Source organism: Lonchura striata, chromosome Z (genome assembly GCF_046129695.1).
Source record: "Lonchura striata isolate bLonStr1 chromosome Z, bLonStr1.mat, whole genome shotgun sequence".
Lineage (NCBI taxonomy): Eukaryota > Metazoa > Chordata > Aves > Passeriformes > Estrildidae > Lonchura > Lonchura striata.
This window is the reverse complement of record NC_134642.1, coordinates 16675458-16699711: the sequence shown is the minus strand read 5'-3', so window position 1 is coordinate 16699711 and position 24254 is coordinate 16675458. Positions and strand designations below refer to the sequence as shown.

The 24254-nt window shown below is 36.3% G+C and overlaps 1 protein-coding gene across 4 annotated transcripts in view; it reads left to right on the top strand.

Annotated features, from left to right (window-relative positions):
- The window catches only part of RFX3 (regulatory factor X3), a 117542-nt gene that overhangs the window by 11534 nt on the left and 81754 nt on the right, over window positions 1–24254 (top strand). Inside the window, exon 1 of one of the 4 annotated variants that reach the window (XM_077790525.1) lies at window positions 20713–20733. The exons of the other annotated variants lie outside the window; for them this stretch is intronic. The gene's annotated coding sequence lies outside the window, so the exon portion shown is untranslated. Of the gene's footprint in view, window positions 1–20712; window positions 20734–24254 lie in introns of those variants that run through there. 4 annotated transcript variants of the gene reach the window in all.

Below are 24254 nucleotides of genomic sequence, written 5' to 3'. Positions count from 1 at the left end.
GCACTTCCTATGGAAGTGTGTGGTAAAAGGATGAGAGACAATCACAAGAGATTTAGATTGGACACAAGAACTTTTTTCTCCATGAGGATGGCCCAACAATGCACCTTGGACCAAGTGAGGTTTTGCCATCTCCATCTTCGGAGATTTTCAGCCTCTGAATGGATAAAGCCCTGGGGAGCTGGTCTAAAGCCAAGTCTGGACCTGCTTTGGGAGGGAAGTTGGGCTTGGGAGCTCCTGAAATCCATGGCAGCCCAAGCTACACTATAATTTTACTTGGGATTTTTGCTCTACAGCAGAAGTTTCTAGATGTGATATAGTTTGCCTTCTAGTCTTGTTGGCCAGTTCAGTATCTTAGGACTGCATTTAAATCCTCTCATCTGGAAGTAAAAGTGGGGGGATAGAGCTAGAGTCATAAAATAGTCCTCTTGACATACATCACAAAGACCTGGATTGGGTGCACAGGAGATGATCTCCCTAACCACACAATTCTTGGGTTCCTTTTTTCTTAAGTGTGTTATTTCTGTTATTTTGGTCCAACACTTCATTCTATGGATTTTGCAAACTTAGGTCTGGACATAGACTGGATTCCTCACATTTATTTATACAATATTTTAAAATGAAACCTTGAGACTTTTCACTAGAGTCCTGCAAAGGTGAAAAAATAAAAGCAGGAGCAGGAATAGGTCTCTTCAGGAAAAGACAATGATGAGCAAAGGGTTTTATGAAAGAAGGAGGGACCTTGGTTGAATACCTGGCAAAACCAAACCCCAGTTGCTGATTTCTGTGGACATTTATTTGTGTGTATTTATCAAAGTCTTAATTTGGGGCTTTTAGTTCCTTCGTTGTAGCAAAAGAAAATAATAAATTAAAAGAGGAAGAACTGCAAATTGCATTTTTATTGGAAATTGTTCAGAATTTTAAAATAAACTGGTTCATTTCCTTTCCTTGATGAAACAAGTTCAGGGGTGTTGATGAAACATTCTATATTTGGCTTAATGCCTGGTGATTTGTAAGTGGTGTTCAATGTACATAACAGCCAACAATCTGAAGAGGGTATCAATCTTTTTTGTAATGAGGGCATCTAAAACATTTTTCTGTAACGTGACTGTGTTCACTTTGATAAGAACTGGACTGTGTCCAAAGAAAAAGGATTTCAGAAGCAAGGACAATAATTTTTGAGTATATGTAAAAAAATGTTTGTTTTTAAAAAGTGTTTGCTTTATCATACCACTACAGATACAAAATTAATAGCAATGATAGAGATCGAGAGCAAGGATCAAAGAAAGTATGTATTGCAGTAACTGTTACTGGTGAAATCAGAAAAAATAGGTTGATAATCAATGCTTCTGTTGACTGAAGTGGTTCTCTTTGGGGGTCTTTTGGTTGTTTTGGCTGGAGTTTATCATGATGGGATATTTGGATCCATAGCAAAATTAATGTACTTTGATTTCTTTTACTCTCATTTAGCACTGCTTGAGGGAAAAGCAAAAACATATGTATACATTACTAATTATGACAAATGTAGTCTGGATAATCATGGCAGTATTAGAAAGTAATCCCTTTATTTAAATAGAGGTATTTAATATCAGCTGATAAGCTGAGTTGAATTGAATTATTAAGGCCTGGATAAGCAAATACATTATTTACTATCTGTTTTTATTTTATTCATAATTTGTTAAACTTACCTCTGTTAAATTTGAGAATCTAAATTAAAGAGGGGTGTAGGATTTCCATAAAGTGTTTCCAGTGATTTTTTTTCCAAGGAAAAATCCCTTTTCTGATTGAATAAAGCATGTGAATGCACAGTGACCCTCAAAGTGCCCTAAAAGATCTAACACCATTACATAGTAGGTACCTTTTTCAAGTATCCCTATTCTAATGTGCTAGTATTTTAGAATGTTCCTGTCAAGTCCTGCCTGACTTTTTAAAGTCAGTGATTAAAATGAATATCAGGAAATTCAAGTAGTAGAAATCCTGGTGGAAAAAACAAAGAGCTGCAATAAGGAAAACAAATGAAATAAATATATTTCAAAATTTATGTAATTAGTGTTCACTGTTGGTGTTGTGCATGTTGTAGTTTAGATTTCTATATTTCCATATTATAAATGAGATTGCCAAACAACAGTAAAAATAATATCAAACAAATATCATTAGCTATTATGGAAGAATAATGCAATGGTATGTTATATAGTCGTATGTCTTTATCTAAAGACTTAGAAATCAAATTCAGTTTCTACTGTTCATGACATAAATCTTGTATAAATATTGTTGCTGAACATTCTTTATATTTGAGTAGGTTTTATATTTTCTATAGATGCAGTAGGCTGGAGCCAAATAAAAAAAAGCTACCAAAAAATTATAAAAATCAGTTACCATTACCTTTTGTCAAACCATCTTTTGAAAGCAATATTACTTAAACTTCGTGAACATCACACTTTTTGTTAGATTATATGAACATTTCCATTAGGAATGTTTTGTAATGTTAGAAGCCAGAAAACAAATAAATAAACAAATACGCTTTGGATCCAGTTATGTAAGTCTTAATAATCAGTTTGTATTATAAGTACAATTACTGTAAACATAGAGATTAGTTAAATACTCAGTGTTGTACAGTACCAGCCATTGTCATTGTAATTGATTAATGACATTCTTTCCTCCTTTTTTATAATTAATTAATTTACCTTATATTATTTTTTATTTGCATTTATGTGTGCTGGTATGATTTTTATTATTCTTTACTTCACTTGGGTTTTACATAGTACTTAATTTTTTTTTTAACTCAGGGATTTTTGATTTGAGGGCAAAAAAGCCATGCTAGATAAACCTAAAACATCCTTATGCATGTTTTAATTTTACAGTTTCATATTTTCAAATACTTTCTGCAGTCAATCTTAGCTAAGAGCCTAGAGAACTGTTTCTGAAAGGTAGTGTTGAATAAAGAGAATTTAATAATTTTAGGATATTGTTTATAAATCAATGCCTATAAGCTGAAAATATAAGTTGAAATGGTTTCTTCTAAGTCACAGATGGAATAAAAATAAAATATTGGTATCTATCCAGGAAATACAAGCTGTGGTGTGTTAAATCACTATCTTTTCAGGTGCTCAGTACTCTTAGGTTGGAAAAGCAGAACAGAATGTGCTGTGGAACTGAGTGTCTTTTACAGTGAGGTCAACAAAAAGCCATGCAGGAGGGTTTTTTATATGTTTGGCTTACAGGGGTTTTTTTTGTTTATTTTTTTGTGTATGATTTGTTATGTATTTTAAATGTTAAAATAGATTTCATTTCATATCACATCAAAATCAACACCAGTAGTAACAATGTCCTGTGAATAAATATTTGCTTGTGAAAGCTAATGTGTTGGGAAAGGTCACACAGGAAGGCAAACAAAGTTATAATTAATATCTTAATGTTGTCAAGTGTGATAGTAAATTTCAAGCATGTTTGGTAAAATAGTATTTTTTTACTGAGAGGATTTTTTGTCATTGCTTTCAATGTAATGCATTTCTTATATATTTCCTGTAGAATTGCAGCTGTTGAATTTGCTCTTAAATTGAGTATAATTTTCTTCAGTAAAAAAAGAAAAACCTGGTAAACATAGTGAAATATTGGTTGCCTTGTTACAGTTGCAGTACTTCAAATACATGGTTACAAAGCTAAGTAGTAGATTTCTAAAGATACTTAAAATTCAGATGGTAGGGCAGGGTAAAGGATATCTTTAGGACATAAAGCAGTATTTTATAACAAGACAGCCTTCTCTAAATGGGTTTCTAAATTTCTAAGTTTGTAGATGTTCCTTTCTTTTTCTTTCAAATTCAAGTATATGCCAGCCTTGAGGTTTTTTTATGTCAGCATTTTTTCTTTTCTTTGCATTTATAATGGAGTTCTTTTTTGCTGCTTTATTATATCATCACTGGTGACAGTGATATTTGCTTACTTATATTTTGCAATTGCAATTATTTTTTCAGTTCTTTTTTGGCATTCACCTTTAGTTACTAAGCTCGGCAGTTCAGTATCCACAGTTTGGGTGTTTGGCTTTTTTCCCCTGTTCTTGCTGGATGCCTGGCTTGGATGTGGTTTAATATTTAACAGTTTACCTGAGATAGTGGGGTGTGACTAGTCTGCTAAGCATCACACAGTACTGACATAGTTGGTTGTAGGGTTTGCCTACAGAAGCTGAGATTGACTTTCAGGAACTGCCTGATTTTTTTATTTGCCAGCAACCACTTTGCTTTCATGTTTGCTAATCTCTAGCTTTCTCTCAGGGTGCTTTAGCCTGCTTCATGGCAATGTATACAGAATTGATACTTAAAAATATATTTGGAAGAACATTCTTTTAGTCAGTTTGATGTAGATGGAAATAACTTGTATTGAGAAATTCAGAATCTGTTTCTTTTAACAGCTACATGAGAACAGGTAGCTCCAGACTCTGTAGAAAATAACCCAGTTACTGAGGAGTGGAATGCTTGAAGAATATCTTGAAATAAGATCTTGAGTAATTTTGGGGTTTTGGTGGAGGGGGTATATTTGTTGTTGTTGTTTCAGGAAACTCAGGGGAGCGGTTGTACATGCATTTGGTCTGGTCTAATTGTGGTGGTAGTGAATTCTATCCTAAGAATAGGGATTCTAGAATTATGGGAGAAACATTACCTTCATAACTAGTCTTACTAATGTGGAATTGTCTTCTAGAGCCAAAGGAACATTCAGCTTATACAATTTATTTGAATGGCCAGTTTACAAATGAGTTATCTTCTGTAATAAAAGATGAAAGACTCTTAGGCTCATCCTCAAGCTAATTATGGTGAGATTCTGGTCAAATTTTTTTTACTAAACTGTCACTAAAGACAACCAGAGTGTCTCACCAGACTGAAGGCATCAAGGCCCTCTTCTGTTTTGTGTAAAAAAAACACTGATGTCTACAAATTTAATTTCCTTCAGTAACATTAGAGGAAGTATACTTACAGAAGAACATTTAAGGAAAAATGGTGGACAGATGTAGCTTTGGATCTGTTCTCTTTGTCAAAGTCCTCCTTTTCTCTAATAAATTCTTGGGCAACACTTTAGTAAGGAATAAGCTCTAACAAAATGTTGACTGCAGAACTTAATTCAGATAATCAGTACCTACTCTTTAATTATAAACCTTAGGTAGTTTTACAGCATGACATGCTTCTATTACTCCTCTAGCAATATCTAGTTGTTGGTGTTGTCCAAGCAGTCTGTAATCTTTGAGGTCATGATGTCTAGGGTAACATATTACAGTGATCTTTTTTTTATAAAATCATAAAAAGCAAACTAGCAATGGTTGTTATACACAGCAGTTCTTTAGATTTATGGATTTGGCTAGAATGTGTTTCATTCTGGCTTTTTGTATAGACTACTAGGTTTGTGTCTGTCAACTGTTACAGGCTAAATCCCTCAAGTACAGGAGCTAATGCAGGTTTTTCTGTTGTTTGAGTGTTATCCTGACACAGGTGAAAAGTTCAGTTTTGCCTTTGAAAAAGATTTTGTGAACTTAAAAATTCTGGAAAAACAACAAAGTTGTAGTTGGAAGAATTTGAATTCAAGAGTGCATTCTGCTGATATTTGCTGTTTTACCCCCAGTTATCTGAGATTTTTGTATTCAGAACAAAATTGTATTGTTTTCATGGTTCCCCTAAAAAACATCAGCCACTAAATAGTGAAGTATTTTGGAAAAGATAAGCTGTAGCATTTCCTTATATGACTACTGGAATCCATTTTGTGGCACTGTCTTTTACATCTGTTGTCTAGTTAACTGATCTTAATATTTCCAATAACTACTAGTATAGTCTATTAATTTCTTAAATTTGTACTCTTAAAAAAATAAGTTTTGTTTGTTGTTTCTTGGGGGGGGTTTTTTGGGTTTTTTTTGGTTGTTTTTTTTTTCTCTGATACACCTGTCTATCTTATTCAAAAGACAGTTAGAAGTTTCACAAAAAACATACTAACAAAATAATTAGCTTGAAGAGGTAAGAAACAATAGGTGCTAGCATTGAAGAAGAGGCATTTGCAACTTGCTTTTCACTCCCAACATTCTGGATAGTCAGGCAGCAAATACTCATAATCCATCCTACAGTGTTGTATGGATCCATTTAAAGGACCAATCTAGATGAAATGCTGCTTTCTTAGTTCTGGTGCCATGGAACAACTTGTTCTTTGATGCTGACTGGAACTGCCTCAGATTATTAGAAAGAAAAGCCATAATAATCAGCTCTTTTGCATGTCATTTCCTAGCCATTCTTCAGCAGATTTACAAAAATATTGTTGAAAGAAATTAATCTGTAAAGATTTACATAGATGTCTAATATGTAGAATGTATAAAGGTGACAAAGACATAAAAAACTAGAACTCACTTGAAATCTGCTTAAAGGTTTGTTGGACATCTTTTGGTATAGATTATAAATAAGAAATATTCTGCCATTTCAGAGTTAATTAAGTTGTTTTTTTTCTCAAAGTTCCACTTTTAATGATCTAGAGTCTGAAAATTGTAAGAAAATGTATTTTTCTGTCAAAAGTTTACTATAAAATATCTTTGCAGAGCATGTTTAGCAACTCCATTATACTAGCTGGTTAGTATGTGAAGGTTAGACTTTGACGGAGTTTGGAGTTAACAGATTTTAGCTTTGCTAATTTAAATGATGGATTAGAGGAAGTACTGCTGTCTGCTTTGTTTTAGTGTGCAGTGTAGGTCAGATATATTGCTTCTGTGTAATTTTTTGGAGTTTGTGTTTGTACACCATATTCAAATCTGTCATTGTAACTTTTTTTAAGGGTATGCCTGGATTGGGGTTGACTAAGGAGAGTGTTAATCTATTTAAATAAACTGGTTAGAGCCTTAGGAGAGGGCCTGTGGTATTTTCAAGGCTTCTCATACTGAAAGTGCCGCATAACCCTTTTAGGTTGCATAGCAACAGGCTCCTAGCAACAATAATAGATTGAATTTCCAATAGTGACCAGGCCGGATGTAATAATAAAGCAAGAGTACAAACAGTTGTCATGGTTTTCTTTTCACAGTAAACTAGTGTTGAATTTAGGGAGATTCTGTTTTCCAAAGTGGTGAACCTCTTTGCAAAATGAAAGTAATTTTGAAAATTGAGGTACCAAAACCCTGACAAAGTGCTTAAAATGAATGACTTTGATGTCTAGAAGTTTGGAACATTGGGGAAAACAAAGAAACATTGAATTGGTTGTTAACAAAAAAGGGTATTTAATAACCACTTTACATTGCTTTTCAATCCCAACTTCTTTTATAAATTGACTTGTACTGGATCTTTATAAAACCCCCTAGCTGTACTGATATACATATTGTTTAGAAAAGTTAGGAAATACCTTGTCAGTATACTGTTAAAAGGTAATGAATAAAACTGAGTAACAGATTTGTTTCATGACACTAAGTATTTCATATTTTCAGGACCTGTTATGTGTGAAAGGTAGAAGTATATGGATAAGCAAGTGACTTGGAATGAGACAGAAATTATTTCATTAAATAGTAATAGTTGTAATTCTGGATGATTACATTCCAGTTTTAATGTTTTGACCTGGCTAACAGTTCAAAATTGTAACACTGGTTGTTAAATAAAGATGTAGATTGACACTAGATTGACACCTCTTTTCAGTTCGTATATCTGGTTTTGGGATGATGTTGAAGTGTCACAGTAGTAAAGACCAGTTACCTTAATAAAAAGGACAAAATAGTTATTTGTAATCTGCTATATTACATTAGTATGGCACGCTTTGTTTCCTAAATAGATGAAAACTGCTGTAAGAGTATAAAATGTTCATCTTCAGTTACTGATAACAAGGATGACTCTGGGGGCTATACAGTATTGAAGAAAAAATATAAAATTAGATATTTGGAAGTTAGAGACTTCAGATGTTCCACTGGATTTTCATGTTTCAGTGTGTTCCAATGTTTATCAGTAGTGTCAGGAATTTTTAAAACTGAATTCTGATAAAAGCTTTTCTTTTTAGTGGATCTCTTAGGTCTGACTATAGATAGTATTCTCCATTTTTTAACTGTTAATCTCAGTGTTTTGCGAGAATTATGGAATATTCAGGGATTTGAAGGGACCTTAATGACTGTCTAGTTCCAACTCCCCTGCCATGGGCAGGAACGCCTCCCACTAGACCAGGTTGCTTAAGGCCTTATTCAACCTGGCCTTGAACATTGCCAGGGTTGGGGCATCCACAACTTCTCTGGGAAGCCTGTTCCAGTGTCTCATCAACGTCACAGTAAAGAATTTCTTATTAAGTTTTTCCACATTTGGCACTATAATTTGCATGGTGAAGGATATTAGCATAGTGACAGAGACATATTTGGGATATAATCAATGAAACAAGATGCTTTTATGTGATTGTATTAAAAAATTTCTGTTGTTTGAATTGTGAGTTAAGCAGTAGTCTGAACAACATTCTGAATTTGTATTATGTTTATAATTTAGACTAGCCACTCATTTAGATTTTTGAATTTTAAAGCTTAAAATTATTTAGGAGTGTAATCTAGTCTGAGTCTGATGTCTAAGCAAAAACATTTGACTAGCATTTGTGGATTGCTAAATAATTTTGTGCTCTACAGAGGTATTTATGTGGTAATATAATTACTGCCACAGCTGGAGAGCTAGGAGAATTTGAAGGGTTTAGCAGAATTAGAGGTTTGCAACTTAGAATAAAATTAAAATCTGATAATGAAATTATAGCTAGGATATAGAAAGAAGAAATTTAAAATACTGGAACATAACTTTTACAGCATTCATAGATTATGACTGTTAAAGGCATCTTTACTGAGAATTGTTTTGTATAGTATAGTTTTGATATTTTCAGAGATGTCTCAAGTATTTTAACCTTACATTATAACTATAGCATTTATTATGGCAAATATATATTCTTAAATCATGTACATTACAATGAGAATTCTTGCAAGAATTTACTTTCCAGAAGTGCATTAACTTTCATTAGCTTTCTTCAGCTCCCTATATCCCTTCTCCTACATTTCTATTTGTTGTATTAGTGCTTACTTTTACTTTTGGACCAGAGATGTTGCTTAGAATAGTTAGTTACTGATATTGTTCTTGTTGGGCAAACATAATTAACTGGATTTGCGTGTTAAGGCTTCTGCTTCATCCAGACCTGACCTATCAGGCTACTCGCCTCAGAATTAAAAAAAAAACCAAACAAACAAAAAAACCCTTTTCCATTCAAAACAAAAGAGCAAAGGTTAGACATTGGACTGTGTGCCAGATTTATTGGTAATGACTGTTTTTTGGGTTTTTTTATTTCTGTGCTTTTAGGGGAGTTCAAGTGAAATTTACGTCGGGAAAGGATACTTGGCATTTCTTTGAGCTAGCAATTTTTATGAAAGAGAAAAAAAAAACTAGGAGGATAGAAAATTGTAGGGCCTTGTAGCATGTAACAATGGAAAATCTTGAGGAACAAAATGGAAGGTGAGCTAAAAGAAAATAGTCCCAATTTTATTTTTTTTTCTTTTAACTTATTTAAGTTAAAGTATTTAAATTTATTTAAATACTTGAACTTAAATAAATTTATTTATCTTATGTAATTTTAGGAAACTCAATCAAGTGTTTGGAAATGTAAAAAGAAAGAGTGGGAGGAAGTAGGTCTCTGAAGTTTGAAGGACAACAGAGAACAAGAAGTTTGGCAAAAAATCTGTGTAGTCCATTGGGCTGTACATTTATCTTCCTACTTAATTACCATGAAACATAATGCATTGTGGCTTGGCATGGCATTGAGTGTTTAATCCTATTTTTTAAAATTAGTGTTGTTGATATGCAAATTTATTTTCAGAATTTTCCCTTTTATGTAAACATATTCTATTCTCTTATTGATTTATTGTAAGAACAATTACACTACAATTTAGTGTAAGAAGTAAAAATGATTATTTTTGTATTTAAAGTCTGTAAGTTGAAAACTGTAGTTTGGAATAATTGACCAGATACCAGTTCTGAAACAAACATCTTATATGCGTTCTATTTATTTTTATGTAGTAATGTCTTTCTTTTCTCAATACACTGACTATGACTAAAATAAAAAACACAAGCAATAATGTTGGTTTATGTAATGTTAATGAAATGCTGTGTAAAATTAAAATTAAAAGATGTTTAAAAATGCAGTTTTTTAAATGGGTAAAGAAACAGGCTGAAGTAGCAGGCTGAATGCTTCAAGCAAAAAGCTATATTAGCATTAAATGTAATTATTGTGTGGACTACAAGATCTGACTAACATTTTGGACTTAATTGCTATTTATGTGTTACTGAAGCATGTATGATATTCTTCTTTCATAAATTTACCCATGTACAATATTCACTCTTTGATCATACACTGTTATTTATGCCACATGTATCTGCCAAGAAGAGTGAGGAATGTCACTGAGATGTTTTTCTGCTTAATTAAATACTTAACACCCAACTTAATAGATCTACGTTACATAAACATAGCTGTTAATCAGATATAAGTACAGAATGCTGTTTGTGCATTGGACCTGAATTTTTGTGTTCAGCATCTCTCTTTTGGATACACCCTTTAAGATTTTAAAGTTACTTGTATTGGAAAGATAGGTATAGGAAGCTACAGTGCAGAATTCCTGAGAATCAGAGCTGCTTTTATCTAGAGAGGACAAACATGGACAAAAATAATCTTTGATGGTGACGTTTTGAAGAGAGAGATGGAATTTTCAGGTTATAAGATTTATGTCTGCATGTATTTATATTTCTGGAAAGTAATGTTTCAGAATGCTCATGTTTTAAGGGTTTCATTATTGGAAAATTCCAAGCTGCCTAAAATTTACAGGTTTTCTTAGGTATTTTCCTATGTTTCTGACAATTGAGAATCTAAGATTTCTGTGGTATTCTGAGAAAAAAATATTCTTTTGCCATTTTTATTTCAAATGCATTTTATGTTGTAATAAATAGGAGAGCATCTAAATAGTATTGCTAAATATTACATACAGCTTTACATTTATACTTTCATGTACTAGTTCTTTATGTTTCATTTGTGTCATGTTTTTAATAGAATTTTTGACTATTCTGAAAGTGCTGACTATGATCATACAATCTTAAATGTAGCCCCTGGGGCTACCTATTTCATATTATTGATGAGAAAGCTGTCATTAAAGACTTATCTTTTAAGAATTTTACAGATATAGTGTGTGAATTGCTGAATCTCATGGTTTAATATTTGAAGCATACTAGAACAAAAAGTCCTCTGTTTGGAACTTAGGTAATTTCTACGTCTTTTTAGAAGCACAGAAATTTTCTATTACAGTCATTGAAGGTGTTGACCTATAAAGCAAATCTTATTTTAATTTTCTCTTACTTGATAATGGAATATAGCTACCAAGCAAAAATCAGTCAGTAACATCAAGTTATTCATGCCTTGTGATAATATGCCATTCAGTTTAAGAACATAAGAACATATATGAATATAAGAACAGTGGTGATACCACCTTACAATCATTTACCTCATTGAAATAAATATTAAGCCTCTAATCATTAGATAAATAATACTGTAATTACTTGAAATCTCAGTAGCTAGGCCTGTTTTTTCCTTTTCTCTACTGTGGAAGACAGTCTCTTTTGAACTTGAAGGTGTTTTGACATGACAAATGTGACATTAAAGTCAGTGTAGTTCCTTTGAATAGTTAATTGGCCTGCCAGTACTCTTATAAAAGTGGCAAATGTAGGATGTATCTGGTGTTGTTATTTCAAAATAATATTAATTTATAACTGCAGTAAGGCTCACTGTATAAACATAGTGTTACAAGTTCAGACATACATAAGTTCTTTAAAAAAGTTTCAGTTCCTTAATGTGTTTGACTAGGTAATTTTATCAAAATTTATCAGTTGTGCCATGTATTTGAGTTTGAGGAAAGGGGGGAAGGGGTTCTTCCCAAATTAATTCTAGTACTGTTTCGGATTTCTTTGATATTGTTGTTTTTAATATCTGAAACAAAACCATTGTAGTGTTGAAAAAATATCTTTTACCAGGTAATGATGCTTTAAATGTGGAGAGTTTGACTCCCAGCTTGTACTGTTAGTCACTTCTGGCTAACAGTTCTTTCCTGCACTTTCCAGTTCTATTCTGTATTTCTTCTTCAGTATGTGAGACAAATGGGTAATGAGAAAAGCAAGTAGTTTAATTTTGAGATGAAACAACAAACTCTCAAACTGTAGCTGTATGACTAAAACGATTGTGATGTCACAGTCTTGCATACCGTGCAGTGAGTTTGATCATAAGGGAGCAGCTGATCACTATAAAAAATAAATTGCTGTCAATGCTCTCTTTGGGGATTATTTAAAAATAGAAATGTGTGGAAGGGGGAATAGGGAATTGAAATGTCCAGATAGTAATTGAAGATAAGTTACTTAGATGCAATTTGGGTCAGATTTGGTAGAAAAGGACAGTGGTAAAAGGCGAGGTACCCAAGGCATGTTCTTCACCTTGGTCTTTATTGGTAAGATCTGCCTTCAGGTGTTGCAGGTACCAGTGGAAAACTTGTGGATCGTGGGACATCCTCTGTGGAGGAATGTCAGGTTATGATGATTTAAACAAACAGGACTCTCAAAATTTCCATTGGTTCAGGGGAAATGCACACAGGAATGCTGAGGGAGCTGACCAGTGCCACCAGGAGATCACTTTTGATTGTTTGAAAGGTCATGGTGGTCAGGGGATGTTCCAGATATGGGGCTAGGGATATGTGTTTTTGGTACATTTTTGATCCATGCTTCTGTCTTAATCCATTTTATTAAACCTTTTTTTGTTTTTCAAATTAATAAATATCTGTGTAGTGTTCACTTTTACTTAGGATTGTATTTTCTTTTTTTGGTACAATACTGACTAAAACAGATACTAGCACTAGATAATTGAGCTATTCAGCTACCACTTTCAGAAAATTTATTCTGAATTCAACTTGATATGATTTAGTTAAAATGCTTTCAATGCTGTTTTGCTATCTGGTTTATTAAAGATGCTTTCAGATAGTATACACTCTTCTAGTAAAAGACTAATGTAAGGAAGTAATTAAAGAATAGAATTGTTCATGGTGAGTTGGATTTCATTAATTTAGTCAGTTAAATGCCATAATCAATTAAAAAAACTACTGAGCTAAATCTGAACTAAATGCCAGAGCATAGTGATAGTCTAGTTGCTAAAGTAAGTTTCATAGAACTATTCCTTGCTTTTCATTTATGCTGGTGTAATTAAAAAGATGCCATGTCAACATTCCTGTGGCTTTGTCACGGCATAACTTACTATGTGACCCTCTGTTCGGCAATGAGTTTATTCCTCATTATTTGCTTTTAAGTGGAAATCTAATTTTTTGAGATTATACAATTGCTGTCAGTATCTATTGTTCATCTGGGAATATTTGAATTAAAATGATTAGGTTTTTGGGAATTGATTTATTTGTTGTAAATGTTAATCAGATCTTATTTCCATAGGAAATATCTGTCAGGACTAAATTGTTACAGTCAACAGTTTCAGTCCTATAAATGTGTGAATAATTAATTTTGTTAATACATTTCTTTACTACTGGATATTACTGCTTTAGAGATAGGAAGGTTGATGAAAAAGATTGAATGGATTGAAAGGCAAAGAGACATATCAAAGATCATGAAAAGGAGTGTGGGAAAACAGTATTGAATTTAAAGATTCTCAGCTCTTAGACAAGGATCTTCACTGCATGGGCCAGGGTGCCTTGAGAGTTGTTTAGAGGTTATATAGAGAATGAGGCATCTACCGGATATATTGAGAAATTTTTTTCTGTGCTTAAGTCAGTGAAATACTTAACACATGCAAAACAGTAAATTACTATATGGAGATAGATGCTCATTTTGTGTATATTATTATAGTGTAGAGCTGAAGAGACTCAGCTGCTAGCTCTGAATTCAGCCCTCTAATAAGGTCAATATATTAACTCATGTATCAGCTATTATAGGGTTGAATTCTTAACAGTCTAAAAAGGGGTGAGAAAAGCAAGAGGATTAGTTGCATTTTGAAGAAACTGGTTAACATAACCTGAAATTTATTTATCACATTTTACAGTACACGCCTTCTATAATGATTTTGCAGTTTTCCAAGTCACCAAATCTACTCAAGCAGCATAATAAGCCACCACAATTTGTACTAAAATGAAGTTAGTAAGCAGCCAAAGTAGAGTTTCCATGGACTTGAACTTCTAGGATTAGCTGCAGCTTAGCAACATTCTTAGTGTATTAAGGACTGTAATTCACATGTTCGTAACTGTATTTCAGAAGCTAATGTAATTAAAGTAATTTTTGAAGTATATGTTCACTCATGACTGTAACATAATAGAGCTACATTGGTTTATCAGTTTATCTTCAATTATACTATTTGAGTTTACCTAATAACATCTTCATTAACTGAATTTTAAAAAAAGTTTCATAAGCTCAGTCACTGTAGGGGAGCACTTAATGTAGTACATTAAGATGATGCTTAGATAAATATGATCTAGTATGAGAGAAATAACTACTCAAAGAATTTAAAATGACATGTGGATAAGAAAGATCATGCCAGTGATTATATTTTAATCTTCCATTATATTTCATTAATTTCAGATGTTTTATGTTATAAATAAATTTCTGCATATTACAACAAGAAAGATCAAAAAAAGCAAAATTACATAAATATCATATGGCTTCAAATTCTCTATAGGTATCAGTCAGTCTCTATCAGTAATCATGAAAAGGTGGGAAAAAATTAGGTAATAGATTTCTCACAAGCATGTGTTTGGAGTTAAAAACTATCAGGTGTGTGCAGTATTTCTGATAGGTGTTTGTCATAAAAACAAGGAGTGGTGTCTCAGCCTGCTTTCAAATATCTCTGCAGTAGCTAATTTTATTTTTATGCACTTGTTTAAGGTTTCAGGGAGTTTAAACACTCCAACTTCCATGTTTATGGATGATTATGTCAATAACTGTTTTGCCTTTTTTGTACTGCTTCTGTAGTTATATAATTTACATACTATGGTAGTAGTGGTGATGGGCATTTTAGTTAGGAAATGTTAATTTCTTATATTTGGGGTTTTATTTGACCTTGCTTGAAAACATGCAGACTCTTCTCCTGATTATTTTTTTAGGCTGAACTGGAATACCACTATACCAATGCTAAATTGGAACAAAAACTAGACAGCATTTACTGTAATAAAGATTTATCAGAAACCCTGGAGTACACAATAAAGCTTTTTTAACTTAAGGGTGTGAGAGAGCACACTTTGGGAAAGAGCTATGCTTACTAAACTGTATCTCTAGATACTCATTCTTGTAGAAAATGTATAGGAAGTATTCTTAAAATGGTGCAGTTGCAACATTATAATACACTACTTACTAGCTTTCCACAGTAATGAATGTGTAAGAAAGCCATGTGAATAAATTGGTACCTTACCTCATTGTTAGACCTTGTGTCTGTGTGTGTGTGTGTCTGTGTGTGTGTCTGTGTGTGTGTCTGTGTGTGTGTGTGTGTCTTTCTGGTAGAATGAATCCTTCCTTTGTTTCCTGGAGAGGACCAGTTATGTTTTTTATTACATGGATTTTTATGCAATTGTTTTCTATTCATTTTTGTTTTCTGAGCTGAACAAAACTCCTCCTAGTGTTTTAAATTCAGCATTAATTCTCCTAGGGACCTAAGGACCTAATCACTTCAGTTTCTACTGCCAATGGCTGGAATTTCTTAGATTCTAGCAACAGGTTTTTTCTTCAGCTCACTTTGTAGCACATGGTATCAATTTCAGAACAAAGATGTCAAAAATGACCAGGAGTTTCAATTTTCAGATTGACAATGTGGTCTCTTCATTTGTTGTTCTCTACTTGGACACTTTTCTGTATGGACAGTTGACTGTTACAGCAGTTTCTAAAGGAAAGATATTTTTGGAAAATCAAATTTTGTACAGGTGAATCAATGCTTTTGTAATAGCAGACATGAAGGAAAGTGAAGCCAACTGGTGAGACCTTGACTACAGCATGGAGGATTGAGAAAGCATGTTGTAATAAGCATGTGCTGTAGATGGGATAGAAAAGGATCGAGACATTAACTGCAAGAATAGGGAAGTAAAAATTTGATAATTACTGTAGCACAGATAGGTTCTATAAAAGTAATTTTTGAAAGATATGTAGTAAAAACTAAGATTTCATGAAAGCTCTAGAGGCAGTGACTTCTGTACCTTAAACAATTAGAAAAACGAGGACAGAAAGTACATTTGTCATCCTTTTCTTTCTGTCTGTCCACCACCCCTTCCTTTGCCCTTGCTTTTCTCCCCTTTTCTGTTTTTTTCTCTTTCTTATACTTTGCCAGACAAGCAACTGTGATAGAAGAACACAGTGAGAGTATTAAAGCTGTCACTTCGTGTAAGTGTCCCTAAAATACATACTTTAAAAAGACTTTAGCTTTCTCTTTGAAATATGAAATTAAATCAAAATTGCAGTATTTTCAATTTTTTTGTGAAATATCCAGCCTTTCTAGTCTAACGTTTGAATAATGCCACTTAAAGTTTAAATTTGCAATCACTATTCTTGCTGTGATTTTAGAATAAATTGTTTATACAGAGTGATTCTTTACAACAAAATTTTAGATATAATAAAAAATTAATAGGTTTATTTTATATAGAATATGCATATTTAAAATAATACAGGGAATTGTTTATTAAAAAGCAATTATTCTAGGTTTCTTTATGCCTGATGTCTTCACTCTTTTGTAGATAATTACTGTTTTTAATAATATCCCGGATTCCAGAAAGGAGAAAGGGCAGGGGGGAATGATATTTGAATGCAAAATATATTTTAGCTTCTCTAAAGCTTTTGTTGACATAAACAGGTCTAGGTCTTTATGGTTGGTGTTTGCAGTTAATTAGCTTTCTCTTCCTTAACAAACAAAGCAAATGGAGTCTCAAGAAACTTGTTGCCTTTTCTGTCACTCTAATAATAATGTATGTATTTAATTTATGCAGGTTCTTTAGCTGGTTTTAGTGCTAATCTTCCTACATTACATGTAATGGAAGTGATAAATAAAAGTTGCAAAACATATGTGTTGCAAGAGAAAGCATGATTGACAGTTACATTCCTCTCTACAGGAAAAAAAAGCATGTGGTGAAGCCTAAAGCATGTCCTAAGTGTATAAACTGTAACACTTCAGGTTTCAGAAGTTAGCTTTGAAAAATGATTGCTAATTTGGGTTGCTTGTAGTATGGAAACAATTGTTTAAGTATTACTTTGAAAACAGTGTCTTCTTGTTTTGTTGATTTTTTTTTTATTTGTCAGCAGTAGCAGTAATGGAAATTAGAGAGAGAAGAAAATATATCTTATACTCTGAAATAACATTTTACCCCATTTGAAATAAACCAATGTCAAAACTGTCAAATCCAAATAGACAAAGTGGAAGACACAGGAAAATAAACTAATATGCTAAAACCATACTGCTTTAATGTGAAATAATATAGGACTTGTTATACTTTGTGAAAGATCCTTAGAGCTACAAAATGTGTTTTTCTAAATTGAAGACTTACCTCCAGTATCTGTCATGTCTGTTGAAGAGGAAAGAAGATCCAGAAATAAGCGTGTTAATCTGGAAACTTGCAGTCTGTTCCTTGTGTTGCAAATTCTGAATTTAATTGTTTAGGCCTACATACCTGAAGGTGTTTACAAACCTAATTCTTCTTAGCTGATCCTTAGTCAGAGTTTCTAAGTATGAGGGTTTTTTTTGGTTCTGGTATTTTTTTATGTTTTTCTCAAATGAGTGAGGTTTTTTAACATACTGAGGTTTAGCACCTTGAATTTTTTTGTGGAATTTAGAAGGAAATGGCTAGGATTTAAGAGATACTTGAATTTAAGAGAGTCTTGACTTATCTTTTAAATTTTTTTAGTACTTTCTATAAGGAATATTTTTAAATCAGGTTGAAGAGCTTTTATCTGAGGAACACAATATATTGGTATAAAACAGACATTATCCTAATCATCAGAGAAGAAATGTGGCTAAATTGAAGGCTAAAATTGTTTAGCATCTATCAGTCTCCAGAAAAATGTTTGGAACTCAAGTAGTTTTTTCTTTATCTTATCCATTTATTTAATAAAGATTGATCGTTATCATTTGTCAATGCAAGAATGTAAATTGTTAAAGTAATTTAAAAGGAGATTGATTTTTTTGATGGCTTTTAGTCACTACTAATCACTGCCTACAAACCAATCCTTGCAGTTGTGTATCACCCACAAGCTTGCTCAGGTACACTGTGTTCCATCCTCTAGGTCATTAATGAAGACATTAAACATTACTGTACCCAGTATTGATCCTTGCAACTGGACTGGCCACCTGCTGAACTTTGTGCCACTGTTCATAAACCTCTCTTGTTAAATTCCATTCAGATCTCTTTTAAAAAAATGTGGGTATTGGCAGATACATAATTCAGAATTTCAAATACTTTAGTATGCATGCTTTCTAGTCCTACGAAATCACGAGTGGGGCAGGCTCTCTCTTGGGCCTTAATGTTGCACTTGTATGCTTATATAAAAAGACTCACAGGACATACTCAAAGTTGTGTGGGTCCTGGTTCACTGAGTAGTTCATAAGGGTTGCATTACAGGCATTGCTGTGAAATTCTTAATACATATCTTAGGCTAATTATAATCTTAATTTCTGGTTTTTTGCAAATCTTATATTTCAGCACTATTTTTTCATTTTCTTATAATGGTGGCTATGTTCCTGATGACACTATAGTATCAGGTTTCAGGTGTATCCCAACATAACTGTATTGTGATTTTGAGCAGGAAAGGGAGAGAAGATACTAAATCTTTGGGTTTTTTTGACACATAAGATTGTAATTATCCAAATCCTTTTTTTTAAACAGATTAGACACAATCCTTTCATTTCACTTTCCTTGCTTTGTGCTTTCATCAGTAGTAGTAGTCTTCCCTTTGCTTTTTTATTGTATTAATAATTTATTAGCTAATTTTCTAATTTACTTGAAATAATGAATGAAATTACATAAATCCTGCTCAATTTCCCTTATTTCTTATTTTAAATCTCTATAGCATGTGGCAATAAATTTCAAATCTGCATGAGTTTTAACTTTGAAAACAATAAATTGCTGGTAGTGGCCAAATATCCTATAAACTTGATGATGGAATAATCTCTTAAGCTATTATATTTTATTGAGGTTTTATTGTGCTTTTGTGAAGACCATGTTCTCTAGTCTATGAGACATGTTGCAGATGGTACAGTTGCTATTTGTCTTGTTTCAGAGTCTGTGTTTGTTACTAGTTATTACCTTCTTCCATTTTGTCAGTCGGGTTTCTGGCTGTAATAAAATAGGGCTTCAAATAATGTGCTGCTTGTCCTAAACTAAGACACAACAGAATTTTCTAATAATTTGCTTGTCATGAAGATACATCAATCTTCATGCAAAAGTTAGACAATAACTTTTAAGACTGAAATTATGAAGTGCTAATATATTATGACTGATGTAATATATTAACTCCTGAATGTATTCTTATCTGACATTTATTGCAGAGTGTGCTAACAGTAGCAGTTTCATTTATGACAGCTTGCTGAAGGAAATATACCTATATTTGCTTGAGGTCATATTCAGCTTTTGCATTTTGTATACACTTGTGTACATGCTTTCTGTTAAAATCATCCTTTTCTTTGGTGATATTTCTTGCAATTATCTTGTTTGTTTGTTTGTTGTTGGGTTTTCTTCCTTTTGCTTGCTTAGGTATGTCTAGAAACTTGGTAGCATTAGTTGGAAACTTCATAAAAACAGAAAATAACAAAATCCATTTTCTTGTTAACCTATACAGCTTATCTGCATAATACAATCTAATACATGGCAAAGAACATTGATGTAAAAAAAAAAAAAAACCACCAAAAAAAACCCCAAAAAAAAAAACAAGGAAAGAAAAAAACGGACTATAGTTTTGGAATGCAATTCGTTTTAGTATCTCGAGCACATGAGAAGTTCTCTTAAGAAGACAGACTAAAATTCTTGAAAATATTAATATGCCCACTAAAAACTAGCACAGTTTTAGCTCTCTCCTTTTTTGCCCCTGGGAGCCACCATGACTCATTTTAAAAGGTGTAGAAGGTTAGACCCCAGCTGGCAACTAAGCACTATGAAGACCCTCACGCACTCCCCCTCCCACGTATTGCCTCCCCGCATCCACCCACTGCAGGGGAGAAAAGATAAACTTCATCGGTTAAGGAAAAAACAATTTATTAATTTAAAGAAAATATAATTTACTACTACTAGTAACGAAAAAGAGCGTGCAGTACAGGAGGGCGCTGTGAGAGAGGCGCGCTCCGAAAGCCTCCGATGCTCACGCCAAGTGCCCGAGGGCCGTAAGCCCCGTCCCCAGGCCGGCGGGTCCCCCGGCAGGGCGGGCCGAGCTCTGCGCTGCAGCCTATGGGGCAGAGGCGCCAGAGGCTCTCGGGGCTCTCTCTCCGTGCCCTGGCGGCCGCCCCCTTCTCCTGGCCGCGGGCTGGCGGAGGGGCCGCGGGCGCAGCTGGTAGCGCCAGCGCGGGGATGCGCCGAGCTCGCCGTGCGCGGCCGCGGGGCTCTGCTGGCAGCCGGGCGGGCCGAGCACCAGCTCCTGGTAGTCGTCGTCCGCCCTGACCGTGTGCAGGACGCGGCCGAAGCGCTGCCGGCAGAGCGGGCAGGCGGCGCGCACGGCGGCCCACTGCCGGATGCAGGCGAAGCAGAAGGTGTGCAGGCAGGCGTCCAGGTGCGCCGCGTTGTCCACGTCGCCCAGGCAGATGGGGCACGGCCCGGCCGCCGCCGCCTCCCGCCGCCCCCCGCTCGAGGCGGCCGGCGCGGCGGAGCCGCTCTCGGGCAGAGCCTCGGCGGCACCGCGCGCCATGGGCTGCCGGAACGGCCCGAGGTGGGCAGGGAGGGGAGACGGGGCCTCCCGAGGGGTCTCCTTGCGGGAAAAGGAGACTTTACTGGAAAGCGACCGAGCCGCCCTCAGCTGCCTTGGTCACCTGCCTCCCCCTCTGTTCCCCCAGGCACGCTGCCCCCCATTCCAGGAGGAATCTCCCTCCCGCGCTGCTCCGCCCCGCCAGTGGGGCTGAGCTGGCGCAGGGTACCTGCGGGAGGCGGCCCGGGACAAGTGGCTGGAGCCCTCAGCGGTGCTGTGGGGCGGTGCTGTGGGGCTGGGAGCCCTCAGCGGTGCTGTGGGGCGGTGCTGTGGGGCTGGAGCTCTCAGTGCTGCTCTGGGGCTGGGGCCCTCAGTGCTGCTGTAGGGCTGGAGCTCTCAGCAGTGCTGTGGGGCTGGAGCCCTCAGCGGTGCTGTGGGCTCTCAGTGCTGCTCTGGTGCTGTGGGCTCTCAGCGGTGCTCTGGGGCTGGAGCCCTCAGCGGTGCTGTGGGGCAGTGCTGTAGGGCTGGAGCTCTCAGTGCTGCTCTGGGGCTGGGGCCCTCAGCGGTGCTGTGGGGCGGTGCTGTGGGGCTGGGGCTCTCGGTGCTGCTCTGGGGCTGGGGCTCTCAGCGGTGCTGTGGGGCTGGAGCTCTCAGCGGTGCTGTGGGGCTGGAGCTCTCAGTGCTGCTCTGGGGCTGGGGCCCTCAGCGGTGCTGTGGGGCGGTGCTGTAGGGCTGGAGCTCTCAGCGGTGCTGTGGGCTCTCAAGCGGTGCTGTGGGGCTGGAGCTCTCAGCGGTGCTGTGGGGCTGGAGCTCTCAGCGGTGCTGTGGGGCTGGAGCTCTCAGTGCTGCTCTGGGGCTGGGGCCCTCAGCGGTGCTGTGGGGCGGTGCTGTAGGGCTGGAGCTCTCAGCGGTGCTGTGGGCTCTCAAGCGGTGCTGTGGGGCTGGAGCTCTCAGCGGTGCTGTGGGGCTGGAGCTCTCAGCGGTGCTGTGGGGCTGGAGCTCTCAGCGGTGCTGTGGGGCTGGAGCTCTCAGCGGTGCTGTGGGGCTGGAGCTCTCAGCGGTGCTGTGGGGCTGGGGCCCTCAGCGGTGCCGCGGGTCCTGAAGCACTCACAGGAGCCAGGACCAAATGCTCTGGCTACTGAAGTTCAGTGAGTTTATAGCTGTTTGCTCCTCAGTGATAATACATGAAGTCTGTGGTCCTGCACCACAACCAGCACCTAAGCAGGACAGCAAACACCCCAGAAAAGTGGAAACCTTTGAATCACTGAATGTTTATTGTATAATGGTGGCTTTTTGAGCTGAGATAAGCCTCAGTCTCCTCAGATCCTGTAATGACTGACTGTTTTAGTGTGAGGACTCAGCACCAGGCAGCACCACAATGTAGGCAGGGAACTGTTGGTGCCTATGAAGCACTCTGTCTTGGCACTTCAAACATATGTCAGGGGAGAAGGACCCCTTGCTTTTGGTAAGAAAACTTGAGCAGTGGAAAGTAAACTCTGGAGGCCATCTCTTCTAAACCCCTGCTCAAACAGGGGCACTTAAGAATCAGATGCTCAGGACCATATGCAGGTGGCTTTTGAAAATCTTCATGATGGAGATAGCGCAAGCTCTTCTAGTGGTTTTTCAACCTCACAGAAAAAAAAAAGCTTTTCCTGATATTCAATAAGGACGCTCCTGTATTTCAGTCACAGGCTGCAGAATGGATATCTGCTCCATTGTGGACTTCTCTGAGTTGCAGAGGCACACACTGTGTCACCATGTTTTTTTCCACAGAGTCTTTTTCCAAAGAATCTCTTTCAGCACCTGAATCACTTTCTCTCCCTCCTTCTTCTAACCTTGATGTCTACAGGGTTGCTTGTCTTTCTCAGTTGCTGTGTGATGGCTTTTTTTTACCCTCTCTTGATTACGTTATCACAGGGGTATTGGCACCATTGGTGTTCAGCTCAGCTTTGGTCAGCAGTGAGTCTTGTCTTGGAACCAAGTGGAAGTGGCTGTCTCTGACATGGGGGGTTTCTGAAAGCTTACCAAAGCCAAACCTGTAGCCCCCCTGCTCCCCAACTGATTCAAGAGCCCAGAATTGGACAGTGCTCCATGTGTGGCCTCACTAGTGCTGAGCAGAGGCCAATGATGACCTCCCTTTTCTTGTCTTCAATACTTTGTGTAATGCAGCTGTGGAGTTTTGTAGCAAAATACAATCTAGCTTCTTTCAAGGGGGAAAATTCAGGATGGAACCTGTTGTGCATATATGTGTGCATATCAATAGCTTAAACATGAAAGTGTTTCCTTGGCACATGAATTGCTCAGGATGTGGACTATCTTAGAATTAGTTAGAGACAGCAACTCTAAAAATAACTTAATCTTTTTGTGTTGTTTTTAGGCTAGGCCAGTATATGTGTATACATGTATTTAAAGTTTGCTACTTATTTCTTCTGTCCTGTAGGTCAGGAACTTATGTCTGCACCAAATTTCCTGGGTATTTATTTTTAATATTTTAGCATTCTGTGTAACAGCTCATTATATTCATGGCATGTAAAATACATGACATTTATTTACATTTTGAAGCAAATTTCTAGTCCTAGAGCAGTCTTAACAGAAATATTTTAACATTGTCAAATTCACTTTGCACTGAAGACTTCAGACACCATTCATTTTATTGTGCTATGTCTTGTTAGGTGGTAGTTCTTTTGTGTGCACTGTCTCTAAGTGAAAACCATGCAAATGCTGAATTGTTTCTCTTGATATCAAATATGGCACATTTCAAAGTGCAAAACTACTGTGCTTTTTAAAGGATTGTGTTAGGTAGGAGTAACATGCAGGTAGTCTCTGCAGTGTAGAGAACTTTTGTCCATGAGGATCATGGGAACGTGTGAGGAGAGATATGAAGGAAAAGAAGAGAAAAACAGAATTCTTGTAAAGATCACAAAACTCAGTTAAGGATACTATTGTGGCTTCCTCTGATTCTAGGAAATACACCATCTCTCTTCTAAAACAAATTAAAAGAAGGGAAGAATATTTCATTAGTATTTAGTTAGGTGCGGTGTGTAGTTACTGTGCAGCTTGCCCTGGTATTCTGCATTTGTGTAATTTGTACTTCATAAGGAAATTTCTGTCTTGACTGAAGTGTTTAAACATTGTAGTTGAATAAAGTAGTCAATATGGCTGCTTCATTGATTAGTAAGCAGCCTTGACATTTCAAATGTGAGTAGACCATTTAGATTGTGCTTATTTGCAAATATGTTGTGAAAGTATAGTGGATACAGCAGGAACCGGAACAAAATCTGTCTGTTTTTCAACTCCTGTAAGTATTGCCACCAATCTTATTTTGTATCTGGTGTGAGTTGAACTGCATTTCTCAAAGCTATTGAGGTA